General features: G+C 42.6%; 1 protein-coding gene across 2 annotated transcripts in view; it reads right to left on the bottom strand.

Annotated features, from left to right (window-relative positions):
• LOC311060996 (zinc finger MIZ domain-containing protein 1-like) overlaps positions 1-22,500 on the bottom strand; it is a 227,418-nt gene that overhangs the window by 146,031 nt on the left and 58,887 nt on the right. Inside the window, exon 2 of one of the 2 annotated variants that reach the window (XM_084079451.1) lies at positions 18,448-18,546. The gene's annotated coding sequence lies outside the window, so the exon portion shown is untranslated. Of the gene's footprint in view, positions 1-18,447; positions 18,554-22,500 lie in introns of both variants that reach the window. The other variant, XM_084079452.1, reaches the window with a different exon arrangement.

The raw sequence follows: 22,500 nt of genomic DNA, 5'->3' as shown, positions 1-22,500 counted from the left end.
ATATATTCAATGATTTGCACACATTCTCACGATTTTTCAAGAATAGCAGATATTCAAGCTAGTGTCGCGCTATGAGCTTGTATATCTGCTATTTTTGAATAGCCAAAGAAATCTAAAAATGACACAGATGCGTTCCCGGTCTTAACGGGTTAAACACGGAAGCGGGCTAAACAGCCAAGCTGCCGATGTGAATAATGAATTAGGCCTGTTGTGGTGCTCAGGGTGCAAAAGCTCAGCTAGCCTACAGCGCTAACACATTTTGTTATGATTGGCAAAAGGAAGGTCAGTGTCTTAGGAGACCCCCCTAATGTCCACCCGCAATTACAAGCTATACCGTGAGGGTCTTGTCCATGTTATTAACCCATTAAGACCTGGAACTGTGTCATTTTTAGATTTGAGCTAAAAAGCATTATTTTACAGTTTTGACTATTCAAAAATAGCAGATATACAAGCTCATAGCGCGGCACCGAGTGCCGCGCTATGAGCTTGTAGATCTGCTATTTTTGAAAAATCGTGAAAATGTGTGCAAATCTTTGAAATATGTATATTTCTAAAGCGAACATTTTTAACTCAAATCTTTGCTTCTGGGGGTCCCTGGAACAAAATAATTTGATGGGGGTCCGCGGCCAAATACATATCATTTTGGGGGTCCTTGACATGAAAAAGATTGAGCACCACTCATATAGAAACATACGTTTTTCAGAAAACTGTTGGGATTTAGGAGACATGTAGAATCGGCTTCGGGTCTCAATGGATTAAGAGCCTGACTGATGCCATTTATTTATTTTTGGGTCCGATGCCAATTCGCAGTCCTAGACCAGTGATTATTACCCATGTTTTGACTGATATTTTGTCCAAAATTGCAACATATTATAATCAATTTGATTTGTTTTAACTTAAAACAAACAAATAAACTTTTGTTTGAACTATTCTTTTCATACATTGAAGTTTACTTAAATAACATTACATTACAGTCATTTAGCAGACGCTTTTATCCAAAGCGACTTACAATAAGTGCATTCAACATAGGTAGGGAACGAAACTACTAATCACCAGAAGTCATAAGTGCATGTTCTGCTAAAACAAGCAACTAAGAGTATACCTAGTGCTAAGGTAAAAGTGCAATATATCAGCTACCTACTTTCTTAAACAGATGAGACAAATAGCAAAATGAAATGAGCAGGAGCTAAAACAAATATGTGTATCGACTAAACAAGATCCATTAACCCATTGATACCTGGAACGCATCTGTGTCACTTTAGATGTCTTTGGCTATTCAAAAATAGCAGATATACAAGCTCATAGCGCGGCACCGAGTGCCGCGCTATGAGCTTGTAGATCTGCTATTTTTGAAAAATCGTGAAAATTATTTTTTAATATTTCTTTCCGAAAAATTGTTAGGATTTTGATTTTTTTAGACGCGGCCTCAGGTCTTAATGGGTTAAAACAATACAACAATAAAACAAGAGCTTGTACAACTAGTTAACAACAAGTAGGCCAGGCGAAGAGGAAGGGTAGTGTTTCCTGAAGAGGTGGGTTTTCAGCCTGCGGCGAAAGATGGGCAGTGACTCTGCTGTCCTGACATCAGTGGGAAGTTCATTCCACCACTGTGGGGCCAGGAAAGAAAAAAGTTGTGACCGTGTAGATCAGCCAGAGGGACCCTTGAGCGTCGAGGCAATCAGTCGCCCCGAGGTGGCAGACCGCAGAAATAAGTACTCGGTGCCGCGCTATGAGCTTGAATATCTGCTTTTTTTGAATAGCCAAAGCTAAGTGGCTGAAATGATTGTGACGCTATGTTAACTGGGGACCCCCTGGTACACCCCTCCCCCCACTGGTGGTCCCCGGGCCACTGGTTGTGAGAACCACTGGTCTAGACGGAAAACAAAACCAAATACCAGCCAAAAAAAAAAGGGAAGAGAAGAAGGAAAGAATAGAAAAGGGCCCGAAAGCGGAGCAAAACAATGAGGCCAAACAGGCTCAGAGATGGAGATGCAGACTCCTCAGTCAGTTGATCCATTGTGAAGGCAACACAACACAACACAACACAACACAACACAACACAACACAACACAACACAACACAACACAGTCCAGTTTCCCAGTGAATCAGTCCAGTCAGTCAGCTGGCCATCGGCCTCCATGCTCCATCCTCCATCACCGCATGGTCCAGGCACCGGGCCAGTCTAGCACCAGACCACAGAGACATGTGACCAGCTGTCTCACACACACACACACACACACACACACACACACAGAGGCACACGCACACGCACACACACACACACACACACACACACACACACACACATACACACACACACACACACACACACACACACACACACACAGCTACTGTACCAACCGCCTGCCACTCACTCAGTGGCAGGAAGGTAAACTAAACTATATCTCAGAGGCAAATGTTGTACTTTTTTTTATATGTATATGTCCACGGACCCCCATCTCAAAATATATTGTTCCAGGGACCCCCAGAAGCAAAGATTTAAAAAAATATATATATTCAAAGATTTACACAAATATTCACGATTTTTTCAAAAATAGCAGATCTACAAGCTCATTGTGTGGCACGAAGTGACGCACTATGAACTTGTAGATCTGCTATTTTTGAATAGCCAACCAATATGCTGTATTCATAGCTAAAATCTAAAATGACACAGAGGCTTTCCAGGTTTTAATGGGTTAAGTATAGTTTGCCAATTCTTTTTTTTTTTTTTTACTTTTACTCAAATAACATGTTGAATACAGGCCTTTTACTTGTAAAACAGAGTATATTATTTATATTGCGGTGTTGCTACTATTTACCTAAGTACCTAAAGTAATCAGAGTATCCTTCTTCCAGGCCTGGTTCATCAAGGCACAGGGCCAGTCTATAGCAGACATGTGACCAGCTGTCTGTCTCACACAACCAGAGCTACTGTCCACCACCTCCTGCCAGCTAGTAAAGTAACTAAGTACATGCACTCGAGTACTGTACTGTACTTAAGTGCACTTTTGAGGAATTTTCTACTTTACTGGAGTATTTCCAATTTCCTATGCTTTTACTTCTACTCCACTACATCTCAGGGGCAAAATATTGTACTTTTCACCCCACTACAGTTATGGAAAAACGTTAGTTGCTAGTTACTTTGTAGATTATTATTACAAAACATGCATTAACCACTACAGCCCTACACATAAACACTGAGTGCTGCATTCAAATGCTTCGAGGCCGTGACGCAAAACAGGTTTCATTAAAGGACGACTTCACCCATGTTCAACCTATCTTCATATAATAGATCCACACTAATGCTCCTGAGTCTCATAGGAGGGCTGTGGACACTTCAGAAACCCGTCTACGTGAGAACAATGGCTTCCATATAGCATTCTAACTTTCCAGGAATAGAAAGCCTGTAGTTTCTATTAGCTTGGATTCCCCATCGATGATGTCACTGGTAGACAGGTTTCTGAACTGTCCACAGTCCTCCTCTGAGACACAGACTGAATAGACAAAAAATGGTGCCATATTATCGTGAGCATTAGTGAGGACCAATTATATGAAGACGGGTGAAGTCGTCCTTTAACATCTTTGACTGTTTCCACTAAGAATACGTAAAAGGAGCACTTCACCTCACATTTTCAACCTTATCTTCATGTAATTGCTCCTCACTAATGCTCATTGTAAGATGACACAATTTCGGTCTACTCACTCTGTGACTCATTGGTGGGCTATGAGAAACCTCACTGATTCCAAGCCAATAAAAACTATAGCCTTTCTTTTCCTGGAAAGAGTATTGGTATCAAAATGTACTTAAAGTACCAAAAGTAAAAGTATTATTTATGCAGAATGTCCCGATTCACAAGGTAATATGTATAAATGTATTAAAATCTTTTGAAAATAGCAGATCTACAAGCTCAAAATACCTCAAAATTGTACTTAAGTACAGTACTTGACACACACACTTACTTATACACACACTATACTGCACAAGTAGCGCTACATTGAAGGTACCGGGCTAGCCGATGTTTACAAGGTTTGTAAACCATTAAGAAGAGGAGTTTGTGCCATTGTACAGGCCATTGTCTGAAGGGTGCAATGATATCAACATCACAGCGGGGTGTTTGTGCACGGGTGTCACACACACACACACACACACACACACACACACACACACACACACACACACACAGGCCTAGCTGAGGACACTAAAATATCCCTATACACCCTCCCCCTCCCCCCCGACACTGACAGGGAGGATACATGACACTACACGTGCAGCTGTCTAAATATTGCTTCTCCCCTCTCTTCCTCTTCATCTAGCCCTCACCCAGTGGCGGAAAGTAACTAAGTACTTTTACTTTACTCAAGTATTTAATTTGTTTTGATACTTCATACTTGTACTGCACTACAGCTCAGAGGCATGATAATGTTGTACTTTTTTCTACTACTTATTACTTACTTATTTTTATGACAAAACCTATTACAATACCTATTTAAGCGGAAAGCCCTATACTGTATGTTAAACTTTGAAAATAGTATATCTATAAGCTCACAGATGCAAATTCTGTACTTTTACTTTGCCAATACATTTGTCCTTTTACCGAAGTAAAGCATTGAGTATAGGACTTTTTACTTTTTTTTTATTACTGCATTGTGGTATTCCTACTTTAAGTACTTAAGTAAAACAATCTGAGTACTTCTTCCACCACTGCTCTCACCCTCTCTCTCTCTCTCTCTCCCTCCCTCCCTCCCTCTCTCTCTCCCTCTCTCCTTTTCTGTCTGTGTGAGCATATGGACATTTTTATCTGGCAACCGGTGAGCAGGGGTCAGTTTCGGAGGGGCAACTGTTGAACCGGAGCAAGTGGGGATGTCCGCATTTGGTGCACCGTTGTGTCAACAAGTCCAAGGCGGAGAGGGGAGAGGAGAGGGAGGGAGGGGGGGACGGGGGGTACGCCTGGGAATAACTAACATTCTACAGGCCGGCTAGGACCACCACGCACCGCTTACTTTCAGAAGCAACCCCCCCCCTCTCACCCCCCCACACACACACACTTTTGTCTACACCACCTGTGGTGCCATGTTAACGAACACCATGCTGGAGCACCATCATAGCACTCCCACCGTCACTAATATTCAGTATGATAGGACGTCCACCACCACCAAGCACTATGACTGTAACTTTAACTACATGTTCACCACTGTTGTCATTATGCTGTACTTGTGGTGTGGGCACGCTGCCATACACGTTTTGGGCTATTCAAAATAGGTCATCTACATTTTCCCAGTGGTGGAAAAAGTACTCACATTTTACTCTACTCTGTTACAAGTAAGTAGTCGGGAATTCAAAATGTACTTGAGTAAAAGTACAAAAGTATTGGCATCAAAATGTACTTATAGTACCAAAAGTAAAAGTAGTCATTATGCAGAATGTCCCATTTCAAGTTTAAAAATCTTTAGCTTGTAGATCTGCTATTTTAAATTGGTCGAAATATATACAGTAGGGCTGAAGTGGTTAATGTATGTTTTGTAATAATAATCAAAATCTACAAAGTAACTAGTAACCTCTCAGTTTGCCTCTGAGATTTAGTGGAGTAGAAGTAAAAGTACTGAAAATTGGAAATAATCAAGTAAAGTAAAAAATACCTCACAATGTACTTAAGTACAGAATTTGCACAGAAAATGTGTGAATAATTCTACAACTATTTAACAACACAAATGCCTTTTCAAAGGGGGGTCCACCACAGCCAAAATACTGTGTGTACAGTACATATCAATTTGGGGGTCCTTGACATGTAAAAAATGTTATAGGAGAAGCACTGTGGTGTAATAGAGCCATTACAAGTCCTTTCTTGCTTATACTTTCATGCTGGCCCAGCTTGCTCTCCTTGCACTGAGAGTCCCCAGGTACATGAATGTTTCATGGCCACCCTGCCTGCTCTCTCTCTCTCTCTCTCTCTCTCATTCAGACAGAGAGCCTATCTCTCCTCCTCCCTGAGGAAGCCCTCCTCTCCGCTGTCAATTGCACTCACTTACACCCGGCCTCCGTCGCCATTAAGAGGCAGTGGTGGGAAAAGTACTCACATTCTTTTACTTAAAAGTAAATGTATCAATACTGCAATGTAGAAATACTATCGTTACAAGTAAAAGTCTGGAATTCAAAATTTAAGTATTGATATCAAAATTGGTACTGAAAGTACCAAAAGTAGAAAGTACTCATTATGCAGAATGTCCTGTTTCACAAGTTTTCAAATGTATAAAAATCTTTTGAAAATAGCAGATCTACAAGCTCACAATTCAATTGTGAGCTTGCAGATCCGTTGATATACAGCATAATAGAAAAAACATCCTCCTCTCAATTATTAGATTAACCGAAAAAGTAATCGATAGATGAATGGCTTAGAAAATGATCGATCGTTGCGGCAGTAGCCCAGGTGTTAGAGCGGCCGTCTTGGAATCCGAAGGTTCCACGTTCGATTGCCGGCTCCTCCTGGCTATGTGTCCTTGAGCAAAACACTGAAGCCCTAACTGCACCCCGTGAGCAGGCCCGGTGCCTTGCATGGTTTGCTCTGCTAGCGGTGTGTGTGTGTGTGTGAATGGGTGAATGTGAAATACATTGTAAAGGGCTTTGGAGAAAAGCGCTATATAATTGCAGTCCATTTACCATTTACACTCAAGACTGCAACAACTATCAAACCAAACTGTTAGGCCACCTTTAATTCCACTTCATTACATTCAACCCTGTTATAAGCGGTAATAGACGCCAGACCTTTCAGACACGCTGAAAAATACATTCTGGAGGTGAACGCGTGCACTGATATGTTAATTGAGTGCTTGACATGATAAGACAGCTGATACGTTAGAAACTGCAACTAAAGGACTTGTGGTGCTAAACACATGTCTGAACTGGAGCACTTCACCAGTCACCACCGCTCACATTATAGCTGACAGCTAATCCAGCAGGCCCCGTGGTGCTGAGACTGCACAGTACTTGAGTAAATGTACTTAGTTACTTTAGTGGCTAATTCATGATGTGTAAGTTTTCCCCAGTGGTGGAAAAAGTACTCAAATGTTTTACTTAAGGAAAAGTATCAATACTGCAATGTAGAAGTACTCTGTTACAAGTAAAAGTCCGGAATGAAAACAATTATTGAGTAAAAGTACAAAAATATTGGTATCAAAATGTACTTAAAGTACCAAAAGTAAAAGCACTAACATTTTGAAAATAGCAGATCTACAAGCTGACAACGCGTCACGATGCAACGTGTTGTGAGCTTGTAGATCGGCTATTTTCAAATAGCCTAGGTTTAAAATAGTTGTATTTAAGTACAGTACTTGAGTAAATGTACTTAATTACTTTACACCACTGGTTTCCCCTTCCTAGAAATGTAGTGGAGTCTAAAGTACTATATATTTGTCTTTGTAGTGGTTGAGTGACCGTCATTAAGTATCCAAAAATACAAATATTCAAGTAAAGTACTCATGTTCAAAAGATGTACTTAGGTACATTACTCTAATTACTTTGCTGCCGTTCACCACTGACTGCATTGATCCAAGGAGAACGTAGTACCTTCCTAACGAGAGAGAGAGAGAGAGTGTGGTGGTTGTTTTCACAGACAAAAGGGAAATGCTATAATATGGCAGCATTAGTCAGATGAAAGGCATGTTAGCGTAGGACTGCATGTCTACCTGGAAACCTTGTATGTCCCCCAAAAAATATTTTATCATTTTTATCCCAAGGTTTTCAAACCCATTTTTGGGGCGGTGTAACCGCCCCCTATAAGTGAGGTTTGGACACTGACCAATCCTGCACCGTGATTGGCCAATAGACTACAACGCAGTCTACAACCCTAACCCTTCCACAGTCAATGCAAATCTATACTTTTGCAAAGTCAGCCAATCACATTACAGCTAGTGTCATCACCACTAGCTGTAATGTGATTGGCTGACTTTGCAAATTCAGGACTGTGATTGGCTAGCGAAACACATGACACATGACATGTGCAGCCCTATGAATAGCAGTATGGACTTAAAAAAAACACTTTTATGTTTTTTTTTTAAGTGAATCACTTCCATCACTGTGATGACCACTGTGACCACACCGCCCACTTCACACTGGGTGTGATTCTTTTTCATGTAATTCTGGGCGCTACTCTCCCTCTGCCAGCCTAGGGAGAGCCCCGAACTGAGCTCATGCCTCCTTCAATGCACAAGGAGCTAGCGAGCCGCTTCTTATCACCTGACAGGAGGGAGTTTCCCTGGTAGGACGTAGCACGTGGAAGGAACACGTTATTCCAACCAGTTTCTTTCCCCTCCATCAGGCGCCCCGGCTGACCAGGGGGGGGGGGGGGGCAGTATAGTGACCAGGATTACTGCATGTTTTGGGTGAGGGTACCTACCCTAGGGGACACGGGGAGAACATGCAAACTCCACACAGAGTAGGCCCTTTCACCAACCCCACCTAGGGTATGGGCGCTGATGACGCGGAGGAGAGAACACGCCCCCCCCAGTGCCCACGGCGGGAATCGAACCCAGGACCTTCTAGCTGTGAGGCGACAGCACTACCTACTGTGCTCTTTTTATAATTGTAACAATTGTTTTTTTTAAATAGTGAAAATAGCCAATGTACAGGCTCACAACGGCGGCGCAATGGCGGCGCGTTGTGAGTTTGTAGATCGGCTATTTTCACGACTCTTGTGGGACACAAAGTAGGGCATGAATTTACGGGGAAAAAAGCATAAAAAATAGAAATGTGGAGATACGAGGTTTCTGCCCGACGATGGCGATGTCAAGCTGTGCGCTCGGATAGGAGGAGCATTCACAAGCCAACAGCGTCTCAATGCCAAGTGTTCTTAAAACATATTACGCTCCGGCTATTAATTAATTTGTTGGCTTGTGAAGCAGAGCATATTAGGGCTATTCATCACGGGCAGGAAATTGACAAGCTATCCGACGTCGGGGTCTCAAAGGCATATCAGCTTTAATTTCATATGAAAGGAACTTCATTTGTCCAATAATATTCCTCAGTCTCTTTTCTTATATGAAGTCTTTATTAGCAATATGGCCACCAGTGGCGGATGGTAACTACACGAGTACATTTACTCAAGTACTGCACTTACTACGTGCAATGTTGAGGAATGTTTACTGGATGTTTACTCTAGTATTTACATTTTTCAATATGCTGTATACTTCTACTCCACTAGCACTCAGTGGTTGGCTATTCAAAAATAGCAGATCTACAAGCTCATAGCGCGGCACCGAGTGCCGCACTATGAGCTTGTAGATCTGCTATTTTTGAAAAATCATGAACATTTCTGCAAATCTTTGAATGTATATTTTTTAAAGCGAACATTTGTAACTCAAATCTTTGTTTCTGGGGGGGTCCCTGGAACAAAATAGATTTGAGATGGGGGTCCGCGACCAAATACATATCATTTTTGGGGGTCCTTGACTATAATATCAGTGGTTTGAGAACCACTGATATTATAGCAACATACGGTTTTCAGAAAACTGTTAGGATTTAGAAGACATTTGTAGAATCCCCAGAAGCTAAGATTTGAGTAAAAAATCTGTCTAAAAAAAAACTTTTTCAAAAATAGCAGATCTACAAGCTCATAGCGCAGCACTCAGTTCCGCACTATGACCTTGTATATCTGCTATTTTTGAATAGCCCAAAGTACAAGATAATGGTTAAAGTGGCTCATATCAAAAATGACAGATGCTTGCCTTGCCCGGGTCTTAACGGGTTAAAAGATTTATAAGGGCTTTGTGTGGAATAATGTGGCAGAGAGGTTCATCGCAGGGCCAAAACATCGCCGGTTCCCCCCCCCCCCCTCCTCCCCAAGCTGGCACGGGTCAACTCAGACCATGGTCCCTGGCAGAGGGGGAACAACATCTGTGCGGGACGTGCCGCCGCGGACACTTTGTACCCGCCGCAGTTCAGCCCTGTCCATCACACATGTTTTGGCATGTCACCAACTATCAGCGAGGGCTGCATGGGCTTTTAATGCCCTCTGAAGATATTCACCAGCATCGGCTGTCCGTGCGCGAGCGTGTGCGTGTGTGTGTGTGTGTGGGTGTGTGCGTGCGTGCTCTTGTATTACTATACTTGTGAGGGCCAAAACGTCTGCACATAGTGTAATAGAATTTGAGAAATTGTCAGGACAATTGTGTTTGTTTTATGGTTAAGAAAGATTTGGGGTTGAGGTTTAGGTTTTAAGGGGTTTGTGGGTTACGAGTTTTCCCCCTATTATATATACTTTAGTTGTGCGGCGATGTCACACACACACCTGAAAAATAGCTCTTAGATCTACAAGCTCACAGCGCGTCGATCTGGAAAAGAGAAATCCGGCTATTTTCCTGGCTAATGTCAATTAATTAATGCCCGTCCTAAAATGTTGATGTCCTCACAAGTACAAGTAACACAAACCTGCGTGCGTGCGTGCCAGTGAGTACGAGCGCGTGTCTGTGTGTGTGTGTGTGTGCGTGCGCGTGTGTCTGTGTGTGTGTGTGCGTGTGTGTGCGTGTGTGTGTGTGTGTGTGTCTGTGTGTGTGTGTGTGTGCGTGCGCGCGTGTGCGTGCGTGTGCGTCTGTGTAGCAAGAGAGAGAGAGAGACAGCCGGGAACGCGGGGATGATGCCATGTCTATTTTTAGTCCGGTACACCGAGTTCTCCCTGGGTGTTGTGCTGCACTGTTCCTAGGACAGACAGACTGCCGGGTCATCCAAACAGCAGCACAGAGAGAGAGTACAGGAGATGGCTCTGGGTCAGCACCGTGACCCCGTTCTACCACCCCCCACCCCCCAACCCCGCCCCTTTACATCAGTGGGAGAGACACACATACAAAGATTCCTGTCCAGTGAGACTATCTGGAGTCTCTTCTCTCTCTCTCTGTCTTGACGGATGCCATGTTCGTCCACCTCTCCGGCGGTGACTAATGGGCTAATAGTTCAACTGTCACCCTGGGTACGTTATCTCTCGCGTTCACATGGGGGAAAGGATATATACCACCCTGGTACGTCTCCGTCGCCCAGCCCAGCCCGCCCAGCCCGCCCTGCTGGCCCTGGCCCCCCCGAAAATATACCGCCCCGAGACGACCCCCCTTCCGTCCCCCCCACACCGCCCACCCCCTCACACCAAAGTTAGGCGCTCCTTCTCCCCGCGCGAATCGTCGCTGGTCCGCGGGTGGAAACCTTGTATGTCCAAAAGAAAATCACACCCAGTGTGAAGTGGGCGGTGTGGTCACAGTGGTCATCACAGTGATGGAAGTTCACTTAAAGAAAAGTAATATTTCTGAAGTGTGTGGTGCTATTTATTAACAATAAACAATAAATAAACAATGGTTGGTCCACAATGGGTGATTCACTTAAAAAAAAAACATAAATGTGTTTTTTTAAGTGCATAGTCCTATTTATAGGGCTATGCACATGTGTCATGTGCTTCACTAGCCAATCACAGTCCTGAATAGAGTCAGCCAATAGATTTGCATTGAATGTGTAGGGGTTAGGGGTGTACAATGGTGGCCAATCACGGTGCAGGGTTAGGGGGGTACAATGGTGGCCAGTGATTTGCATTGAATGTGTAGGGTTAGGGGGTACAATGGTGGCCAATCACAGTGCAGCGAATGTCGATGTCCAAACCTCACATATAGGGGCGGTTACACCACCCAAAAACGTACTTTTCAGGACATTGGGGGCGGGGCGAGGGGGGGGGGGTCTTTGAGACCTGCAGGCCGATTCTAACAAATGCCTACTAAATCAGTAGTTCTAAAGCTTTCAAGATTTTTATAGCCCTGGCCCTCCGTAGGCTGGTGAGGGGAGTGTAAGTGGGAGTGTAAAAGATTTTTCAAAAAATGTTAGAAAATAGCAGATGTGCAAGCAGCGCGGCACGCTGTGAGCTTGTATATCTGCTATTTTTTTGAATAGCCAACGCAAACACCTAAAATGACACAGGTGCTTTCCCAGTTTTCATGGGTTCATTGTTTTCATTGGTTGAATATTTATAAAATGACACCCGATTGCACCCGAGGAACGCCTCATGTAGGTTGAAACGTTGTGAGTTTGTCTGCCTCTAATAAAGTTTGGGAGCGTATCAAGGACGGCGTTGAGGATATTTTTCTCCATAACAAAAAGACAAAACTTTTTCAAAAATTGCAAAAATAAATACCCGATCTACAAGCTATTAATAACCCAGGCTTAGGAATGCAACAAAAACAGTTTGTAGATCTGCTATTTTTGGAAAAATCATGAAAATGTGTGCAAATCTTTGAATACATGTTTTTTCAAAGCAAACATTTTTAACTTTAATCTTTGCTTCCGGGGGTCCCTGGAACAAGATATTTTGAGATGGGGGTCCGCGGCCAAATACATATCATTTTGGGGGTCCTTGACATGAAAAGGTTTTGATCACACCACTGTACCAACATGAGTTTTTTTCGTTTTTAGAAGATTTAAAAGAAAATCAGCCTCAGGTCTTAATGGGTTAATTTACGTAGAAGTGAAAACACAAAGTCTAAATAATGGAGATACGAGGTTATTCTGCACGAGGCGACGGCGACAAAAATGTGAAGCCAGATTGTATAACGCGAGAGAGAGAGAGAGAGAGAGAGAGTTATGATCACAGCTTGACAAATTTCTCATCGGCGCTCGTGGACAAATGGGCTCCTGAGGGAAAAACATCAACAAGTTTGACGTGATATATTGTGGGCTTGATTGTAGAGATGTCGTTGCGTGTGTGTGTGTGTGTGTGTGTGTGTGTGTGTGTGTGTGTGTGTGTGTGTGTGTGTGTGTGTGTGTGTGTGTGTGTGTGTGTGTGTGTGTGTAGTGTGTGGACTCTGGGCTGTTCTGGGAGTAGAGAGAAGTGAAGTCATTCTGTTAAAGCTGCTATCCTCACCAGCCAGGACCAAACTGACTGTGATAATCACGGGAGATCAAGGCCACCTGACAAGCATTCTACAAGAACCCACAACTGTTTAGGCTATCCTTTACATCCATTATACGTGCACACACGCGGGCGCGCACACACACACACACACACACACACACACACACACACACACGCACAGATAATGAATCCTTGAGTCAATACATTGCACTGTGTTGACTTCAGTGGTGGAGTACTCAGATTTTTCCACTTAACCCATTCAATCCAGGAACGCATCTTGTGTCATTTTAGATCTGAGCTATAACCCTTATTTAATACTTTGGGCTATTCAAAAATAGCAGATCTACAAGCTCATCAGAGCTTGCAGATCTGCTATTTTTTGAAAAATCATGAAAATCGAATTTATTTTACTCAAATCATTGCTTCTGGGGGTCCCTGGAACAAAATATTTTGAGATGGGGGTCCGCGGCCAAATACATATAATTGTGGGCGTCCTTGACATGGTACAGGGTACAGCCAGTGCCAGCGTTTTTAACCATTTTTGTCAAGTACTACTTTTTCAAGTAGTCACAGTACATCCCCTCATTACACACACAGGGGTCTCGTATAATTGGGGATTTAAAAAAAAAAAACATTCGGTAATCCGTTCCAAACAATAGTTAGGAACCAAATGGACCCTTTACAGGTCTGTTACAGTACAGACAGTATACAGTAAACAGCAGTGGTTTTCAATCTTTTTCATATCAAGAATATTTTGTTGTCGTTGAATAAGATTTTGTCCATAATTCCATGCTGTATTGATCTAGTACTAATAGGAGAGGCAAACGTTGATCAAAATAACAATTCTTCTACATTCTCTAATTGTGTAGACTTCTTGTAAACTAAGTAATGCTGATGTTTAACAATAATTCTTGAGAGCGAGCGGAAAAATGAATCCAAATAGACCCATGATTGCTTTCATTTTACGCTCTCAAAAGTTAAAGATCTATAAGTGGTCCATTTGGTTACCAACTCTCCATCATTTAGCTGGGGACCACCTGGAATCCCTTCGAGGACCACTGGTGGTCCCTCGGACCACTGGTTGAGAACCACTGGTATACAGTATACAGTATAGATTGGCGTCCGAGAGATTTAACCCATTGAGACCTGAAACCGATTCTACATGTCTCCTAAATCTCAACAGTATTCTGAAAAACCTATGTTTCTATATCAGTGGTGCTCAATCTTTTTCACGTCAAGGACCCCCAAAATTATATGTATTTGGCCGCAGACCCCCATCAAAATATTCTGTTCCAGGGACCCCAAGAAGCAAAGATTTGAGTTAAAAATAGGGCTGTCAAAAAAAATCGATTCATGAATAAATCGCGATTCTTAATGCCACGATTTTAAAAATCGATTCAAAATATTAAAATCGATTTTTTAAATTTTTTTTTAATTTTTTTAATTTTTTTTTTTTTTAATTTTTTTTTTTTTTTTTTATAAAATCGCAATAAATCGCAGAATCGAATATCAATTAATCGCAGAATCGCAATTTTTATCGAATCGGCACCCTAGAAAATCGCAATAAATCGCAGAATCGAATCGAATATCAATTAATCGCAGAATCGCAATTTTAATCGAATCGGCACCCTAGGAATCGATTTTGAATCGAATCGTGAGGTAAGTGAATCGTGACACCCCTAGTTAAAAATGTTCGCTTTAGAAATATACATATTTCAAAGATTTGCACACATTTTCACGACTTTTCAAAAATAGCAGATATACAGTACAAGCTCGTAGCGCGGCACTCGGTGCCGCGCTATGAGCTTGTAGATCTGCTATTTTTGAATAGCCAAAAGTGTAAAATAATGCTTTTTAGCTCAAATCTAAAAATGACACAGTTCTAGGTCTTAATGGGTTAAGAAAAGCTAATGTATACCAAACCGGCAGTCCGTGAAATTGTAAAGGGTTGCGTATCACCGCTATAGGACTAAGAGCTATATACACAAACGCCATACGCTATACTGCCGCTATCAAAGCTTATCAGCTCAACACGCTTGTTATTCAGGGGAGGAGGTGGCGATGAACGACAAACTCACTCACTCTGTGAAACGCACTTGTTGTACAACAAAGCACTTCCACTTGACCCAACATATGTACTGTACATTCAACACTATTGAGCTGGGAGGAGTCTATTGTACACAAGCTAACGTTTATCTGAATGAAAATGTTGACAAAACCCAGAACTCCTCTAAATCATTGGTCCTCCTTGGCGGGGGGGGGGGGGGGGGGGGGGGGGGTCCCAGCATAATTGGTTAACCCATTGAAACCAGGAACACATCTGTCATTTTTAGATTTATTTTGGGCTATTTTTGAAAAAAAATCTTGAAAATATGTGCAAATCTTTGAATATGTATTTTTTTTAAGCGAAGATTTGTAACTCAAATCTTTGCTTCTGGGGATCCTTTTAAAATGTAAAGATATTTTGTTCCAGGGACCCCCCAGACGTTGTGACGGAGTTAAAATGTTGTAAAAAAATATGTATTCAAAGAAACAAATTTTCACTATCTTTCAAAAATAGCAGATCTACAAGTTCATAGCACGGCACTCGGTGCCGCGCTATGAGCTTGCATATCTGCTATTTTTGAATAGCCCAAAGAAATCTAAAAATGACACGACGGATGCGTTCCCGGTCTTAAAGGGTTAATATAACATCACAATCATTTTAACCAATTACACTTTGGCTATTAAAAAAATGCAGCTATACAAGCTCATGAGCTTGTAGATCTTGAAAAAAACAACAACGTTTAAATCATGAACATTTGTTCCGCGGCATGAAAAAAAGTTTGAGAACCACTGCTCTGAATAACCTAGGAATGTGACATCTAGGCACTATAACAATTACTCAACAAAAGCCGTTGTGGCTTGTTTTGGTGAATGAAGGCACTCAAACTGCATTAGACATCTTGTCAGCTGGCTAACAAGTACAGTAGGTCATACAGTAAGAATCAGTGGTGGAAAAAGTACTCAAATGTTTTACTTTTAAGTAAAAGTATCAATACTGAAATGTAGAGGTACTCTGTTACTAAAAGTAAAAGTCCGGAATTCAAAATGTTACTTGAGTAAAAGTACAAAGGTTTTGGCATCAAAATGTACTTAAAGTACCAAAAGTAAAAGTACTCGAATGTTTGAAAATAGCCGATCTACAAGCTCACAACGCGTGCGACGCGTTGTGAGCTTGTAGATCGGCTATTTTCAAATAGCCTGGGTATAAAATAGGGCTGAAGTGGTTAATGTATGTTTCATAATATCATAATGTATATCTAAAAAGTAACTAGTAACTCAAGTTTTCAAATAATTGTAGTGGAGTAAAAGTACAATATTTGCCTCTGAGATGTAGTGGAGTAGAAGTAAAAGTATTGGAAATTGGAAATACTCAAGTAAAGTACAAATGCCTCAAAATTGTACATAAGTACAGTACTTAAAAGTAAATGTACTTAGTTACTTTCCACCACTGGTAAGAATCAATACCTTTACATTGGATCCATTGGAAACACAGGATATCTTTTTTTCCCATTGGCTGAAAAAAGTAACTGTTTCGAACAAACAAGGTTTCCGCCCGACAACAACAATATACTACAACGTAAGAACAAGAACGCAAGTTATTTACACATTACTCCTTATCTCTGTCTACTAAAATCCTCTAGAATGGTAGGAACGTTATTTTTTTTTCTCTTGCCATCTTGCTACAATATACGTCATTCTTCTTTATACTCTGATATTTAAGACATCTCTGGTATGTCTAAGCAGGTCATTTGGTATTCAGCACTGTGGTAATGTTTAGTAAAGTATTGTGTAACTATGTGTGTAGGAGAGGTAGGGACTGGCTCCCAGGCCAGGCCCTCTCTATCCTTCCTGTTCAGTTAAACAGGGGCCTCACTCTTATCACTCCAACATCTCACAAGAACAGAGAGAGAGAGAGAGAGAGAGAGAGAGAGAGAGAGAGAGAGGCCACTGACAGGAAGGGGATATTTTTTTTTCTTATCCATTTTCTTTAGCGAGGTTTAGCAGAATGTCCGACACCCCCTCACACAGTCTCACAGAGAAAAGAGACAGACCATTCATTAGGCCCCCTATCTACTCTCTCTCTCTCTCTCTCTCTCTCTCTCTCACTCTCTCTGTCTGTGAATATACCTTATGATTCTACTGAGCTTTATTCCAATATACAGTAGCCTATGTTTTAGCAGTATATTTGTACTGTATTGTATTGTCTGTGTTATTATGTGTTACTGATGAATTGAGTACAAAGACCACAATGGAAACAAGAAGCCCTTTTTTTTGTGTTATCCTTTTAGCATGACCTTTTGGACTGTACTACCGGTTACTGTTAATAAAGTATTCAATCACACACACACACACACACACACACACACACACACACACACACACACACACACACACACACACACACACACACAGAGTAATGGCTTTGGTTTTATCCCACTCAGCTGTGTGCTGGCCAGATGTTCGTTAGGTCACTGTGTTTCTCCTCATTGACACTGCTCTAATCAAGATTAACCACTCTTATCTGGACGCCGGCGCGTGCAAATGTGTGTGTGTGTGTGTGTGTGTGTGTGTGCACGTGCGTGCGTTTGTGTGTGTGTGTGTGTGTGACACACACACTGCATGTCCCAATTCCTAAGCCATGAAGCCATAACTGTATTGTGTAAAAGGCTTGATTTTTTTCCTCCTCTGTGCCACGCGCCGGAAATAGCCGATTTACAAGCTCACAGCGTGTCGCTGCGCGACACGCTGTGAGCTTGTAGATCGGCTATTTCCAGTAGTGCGTGACAACCGGCGAGCAAACCGTGTATAAATCGGGGCTTAAGAGGCATTGTGAATGGACCAGTTTACATTCCTATAACCCCACATAATTCTCCCTGTTAGTGGAGCAACGCACGACGCGCAGACACACACACACACACACACACGTGCGTGCACGCACACGCGCGCAGAAGAGGATGAACTGGTGGCTTGTTTGCATGTGATGCATTTCACTGAGGCCGTGGCCTTCTGTGTGTGTGTGTGTGTGTGTGTGTGTGTGTGTGTGTGTGTGTGTGTGTGTGTGTGTGTATGTCATGTCTGGACATGTGCTGGGGTGGCCAAAGGACTCTGTCTGTCTGTCTGTCTGTCTGTCTGTCTGTCTGTCTGTCTATACGTCCGTCTACATATGGAGCTGGAGCTCAACGTTAACACAAACAGATGTGACATCTCATAAGTAGCTAGTTTGTAAGACCCCCCCCCCCACCCCCCCACAATGAAATCAGCATGCTGCTGTGTGAAGTCAGGCTGCCCACACTGTCTGACCAGCAGGGTCAGCCTCTGACCAGCAGGGTCAGCCACATCATGCTATACTACCACCAGCGGTGGACAAAGTACCGATATATCTGTGTGACAACATGCTTCATATCAATTTCCTCTGACATGCTTCGTCTGGTGATAGATACCCCACCAGGCAGCCATATGTGACATTTACATACAGAGGGACAGTGTCATACAGGACGACAGAGTTGTTGTCATAGAGAGAGGCACCCACCTTTGTTGTCTTCAATCCTGGATGATTCTTCTTCACCGGGAAGGACCCCCCCACCCATTCACACACCAGGAAGGACCGCTCCAGCACCCTGTGCCTCGTCTTCTGCCTGACAAAAAAAAAGTGGGAGAAATACACCATTTGTTTAAAGTTTCTGCAATATTTTGTACATAAACAGACACAAACGTAACAACTTGGGGGTCCTTGACATTAAGTCATTCAGTGCCAATGACGTGTAAACACGTCATAACAGTGTTTACGCTAGATGACGCTCTTCGCCAACCAATGAGAGATCCTACGACTTCCGGAGAAGAGTATACCCGGAACCAACGTGATCACAACAAACCCAGCCCCGTCCAATCTAATGTTGAAGGATTTCGAAAAAGACATGCTTTCTTGTTTTTTCCTGCGTTTTTGTCGAGAACAAGCCCTTTTCAACAGCCAATCACTAAAGAACGGAGGGTCGCGGTGACACACCTTTTGTTCTCTGATGGAAGCAGGGACACTCCTCCGTCATTTGCTACACTCTGTGTGTCGATTGTCCTGGAGCGAAATATTCTGTGGCTCTTGGAAAGGTTGATAAACATGTTCAAAAACACTGGCACCGGCACTGCAGTGTTGATTTTGACAGCAAGTCTTTTGAATACAATTCCATTTAGTTTTAGACATATTTTAGTCACCTGAAATGTTATCGTTTTTGTCTAGTTTTAGCCGACTAAATATCATAAGATTATAGTCGCCTAAATCTACAGTTAATTTAGTCGACTATAATATATTTCGACGGTGCCGTGATGGCGTCGTAATGGCTGATTTTACACTTGGTTGCATGCTGAAAATAGCTGATCTACAAGCTCACAACGCGTCGCAGCGCGACGCGTTGTGAGCTTGTAGATCTGCTATTTTCAGAGCGCAACACCCGAGCGCAACCAAACATAAAACGACTTGTCTTAGTTCTATTGGATCTCATCTCCACTAGTGCCTGCCCAACATTTTTTTATTTGTTGACGAAATTGTCAATATATTTAGTCTTAGTTTTAGTCATCATAGCTTAGTTTTTATTTGTTTTTCATTTCGTTTTTGTCAGCGAAAAAGGTAGTCGACGAACATTTTTCGTCGACGAAATCAACACTGCGGCACTGGCTGCAGACTGGCTGCAGACTGTTCTGAAAAACTCTGGGAGTGAATGAGTTAAAATGTATGAGGGAAAAACACTGACACACAGTAGTACAGTATCTCAAGCCTCTCTTGTCTGCAGCAGAGTTCATTCTCAAACCGGGTCCTGAAACAGAGTGGAATCCACTGGCTCCAATATCAAACCACACACGGGCGGTAACAGCGCTTTGGAAAGAAAAAAAACGGTCGGCAGTAATGTCAAGTTTACCGTGAGTGGTATTTAATGGGCTAAACATGCCAGACCACCGGTATTATGATCCTTCGGTATGTTAACGTCTCTTTACTGCAAGCATAATAATAACACGCATAACTAGTGCGGCGGCTTCATAAAAATAGCCGATCTACAAGCTCCCAGGGACACGCGGACGCGGAGCACTGTGTGAGCTTGCAGATCGTCTATTTCCCCGTTTGCGCGACACTGTCGTGCGCTGGGGCCCTTAACCGAGGCTATAAGCTCCTTCGCGCTGTCGTCGTGCACACAGAGGACAAATCAAAAAAGCGAGCGGAGGGGGGAGGGGGGGGGGGGGGGGTAACAGTACTTCACATAATCTCTGTAGTGCCGTAAACATCCACCGCGGAGGAAGTTCACTCACAATTCACTCCTGACTGACACATAAGCCTATTAACAGAAGGCAGGCCTCCTCTTCTCTCTATAGCTTAGTGCTTAGCCTCTGGGCTGGCATGGCTGTGTGCATATGGCCAATAAGTTTATTATAAGTCCTCCTAACAAATGTCTACTTTGATGATGTGGCAAAAAGGTGATAAACCAGGCGGCGGGCGTGAGCTTTACACATGCTTTACCTCACACAGCTGAGGTTCACGTATGCTAGATTTTTGGCCCCGGAAAAGAGAGTCAATATCGTCGCGATATCGAACGTGACATGATTTTAATGTGATGGGAAAACTGAAACGTAGGGCATAAAACCAGTGGTGGAATGCGAGTACTTTTTACTCACATTTCATACTTAAGTAAAAGTAAAAGAATACCAAGGAGCTCAATGGAAACAAGACTGCAAGACCTTTTTGGACGGACCTTTTAGACAAAGTATTATAAATGTAATTGTGATGATTAAATTCTTTGCCTAATGAAATATTCAATCAATCAATCAAAAATCAATACTGCAATGTAGAAATACTCTGTTACATGAAGTGAGTAATGTATGTTTTGTAATAATAATCAAAATCTACAAACTAACTAGTAACTCAAGTTTTAAAATAATTGTATTGGAGTACAATTTGGAGTACAATATTTGCGTACGGGTCCGTTTGGACCCCTGGTGGTCCCCGGACCCGACGTTGAGAAACAGAAGTGCATTAATATCACACACAGCTGGTGTGAATATTAAACTGAGAGCAAAGCCATCATCATGTTCCACGCTGCGATATGAAGTACACAGTAGGTAGTTAGAACGGGTTGGAACATTTTTAGAATGTCTCATGATGACAGTTTGGGAGACTGAGCTGTAGTTACATTTTGTCGCTGTCAGGCAGAAACCTTGTATATGTCTCCAAAACATACGCGCCAGGGTCACATAATTGTGAAAAAAATCACCAAAATCACTTTTTTAATCCACTTGTCCTTACTTGAGAATCACTTGCTCCGGACAAGCGGACAAGCCTTAACGTCAAGCCCTGATTATGACACAGTCATATTTATCAGCTCGCAACAAGCTAAACCCCTTGAGAAGTACTGTCAACTACATTGTTTGTGTTGTAATAAGAATGTCATTATTATTAAGCTATTCATTTGTATGTAATACAATCCTGACCTGAGTGCAGAGTTTCTAACGATCTGATAATTGAACTATAGGCTATTGTATCAGACAGGGCACTGACAACGTCGTCATATGGGGGACGGGTGGTCTCGGTAAACTGTATCCGATCATTTCCACTCACACATACATGAACACAAACAGCCGTTTCGTGTCCGCTCTAGACCGGATATGCAAATTACAAAGCGAATTGGACAGCGTTTCAAACAAAGTCCAAAAAACTTCCCATGACCATTTTCTCAATCGAACACGGCCAGCATAGCATTCTGATTAAACACACTATATGTCATACGTGTGTTTAGTATTGTACTTTTGTGTTCTATCGTTAAATAAAACCATAATTGTCAGTGTGTGATCCTGTCCGCACTAAACGCTAAACAAGATGGCTGCTTCTGCAAAACGGAGCTAGCCCTTTGATTGGCCGGCCGAGTGAGGAACAGCGCCACAGATTTACCATAGAGATATATACAGTGGTCGAACACAGTATCGCATCGACACGCTTAGATCCCATACTATGCTGCCTAGTTGTTTAGATGCCGTTTAGATGCCGAGAGGACATGGGAGGCCACTGGCGAGCCCTCATTGGCTGGCCTTGAGCCAATGAGGCAAACTTGACGAATAGTACTAGTTGCAAGGTCTGTTCACTGATAAAAAAAATTATAAAAAAAGAACAAACATGGAGATACAAGGTTTCTGCTCGACAGCAACAATTTTTTTGTGCATGTGTGTACAAGTGCACTGCACGCACGCACGCACACACACACACACACACACACAGCTCCTCTCTCTCCTCCAAGTCCTTAGTGTAAGTGTATGCTGTTAGTATCATTTTTATCAGGGAGTTCTTCCAGTGACACGCAACATGCTGGCCGTCTCTCTCTCTCTCTCTCTCTCTCTCTCTCTCTCTCTCTCTCTCTCTCTCTCTCTCTCTCTCTCTCTCTCTCTCTCTCTCTCTCTCTCTCTCTCTCTCTCTCTCTCTCTCTCTCTCTCTCTCTCTCTCTCTCTCTCTCTCTCTCTCTCTCTCTCTCTCTCTCTCTCTCTCTCTCTCTCTCTCTCTCTCTCTCTCTCTCTCTCTCTCTCTCTCTCTCTCTCTCTCTCTCTCTCTCTCTCT

The sequence above is a fragment of the Gymnoscopelus microlampas genome, assembly GCF_963454915.1.
Source record: "Gymnoscopelus microlampas genome assembly, chromosome: 14".
NCBI classification, from domain to species: domain Eukaryota; kingdom Metazoa; phylum Chordata; class Actinopteri; order Myctophiformes; family Myctophidae; genus Gymnoscopelus; species Gymnoscopelus microlampas.
The sequence above is the reverse complement of the archived record's forward strand: the minus strand, read 5'-3'. Positions and strand labels throughout refer to the sequence as shown.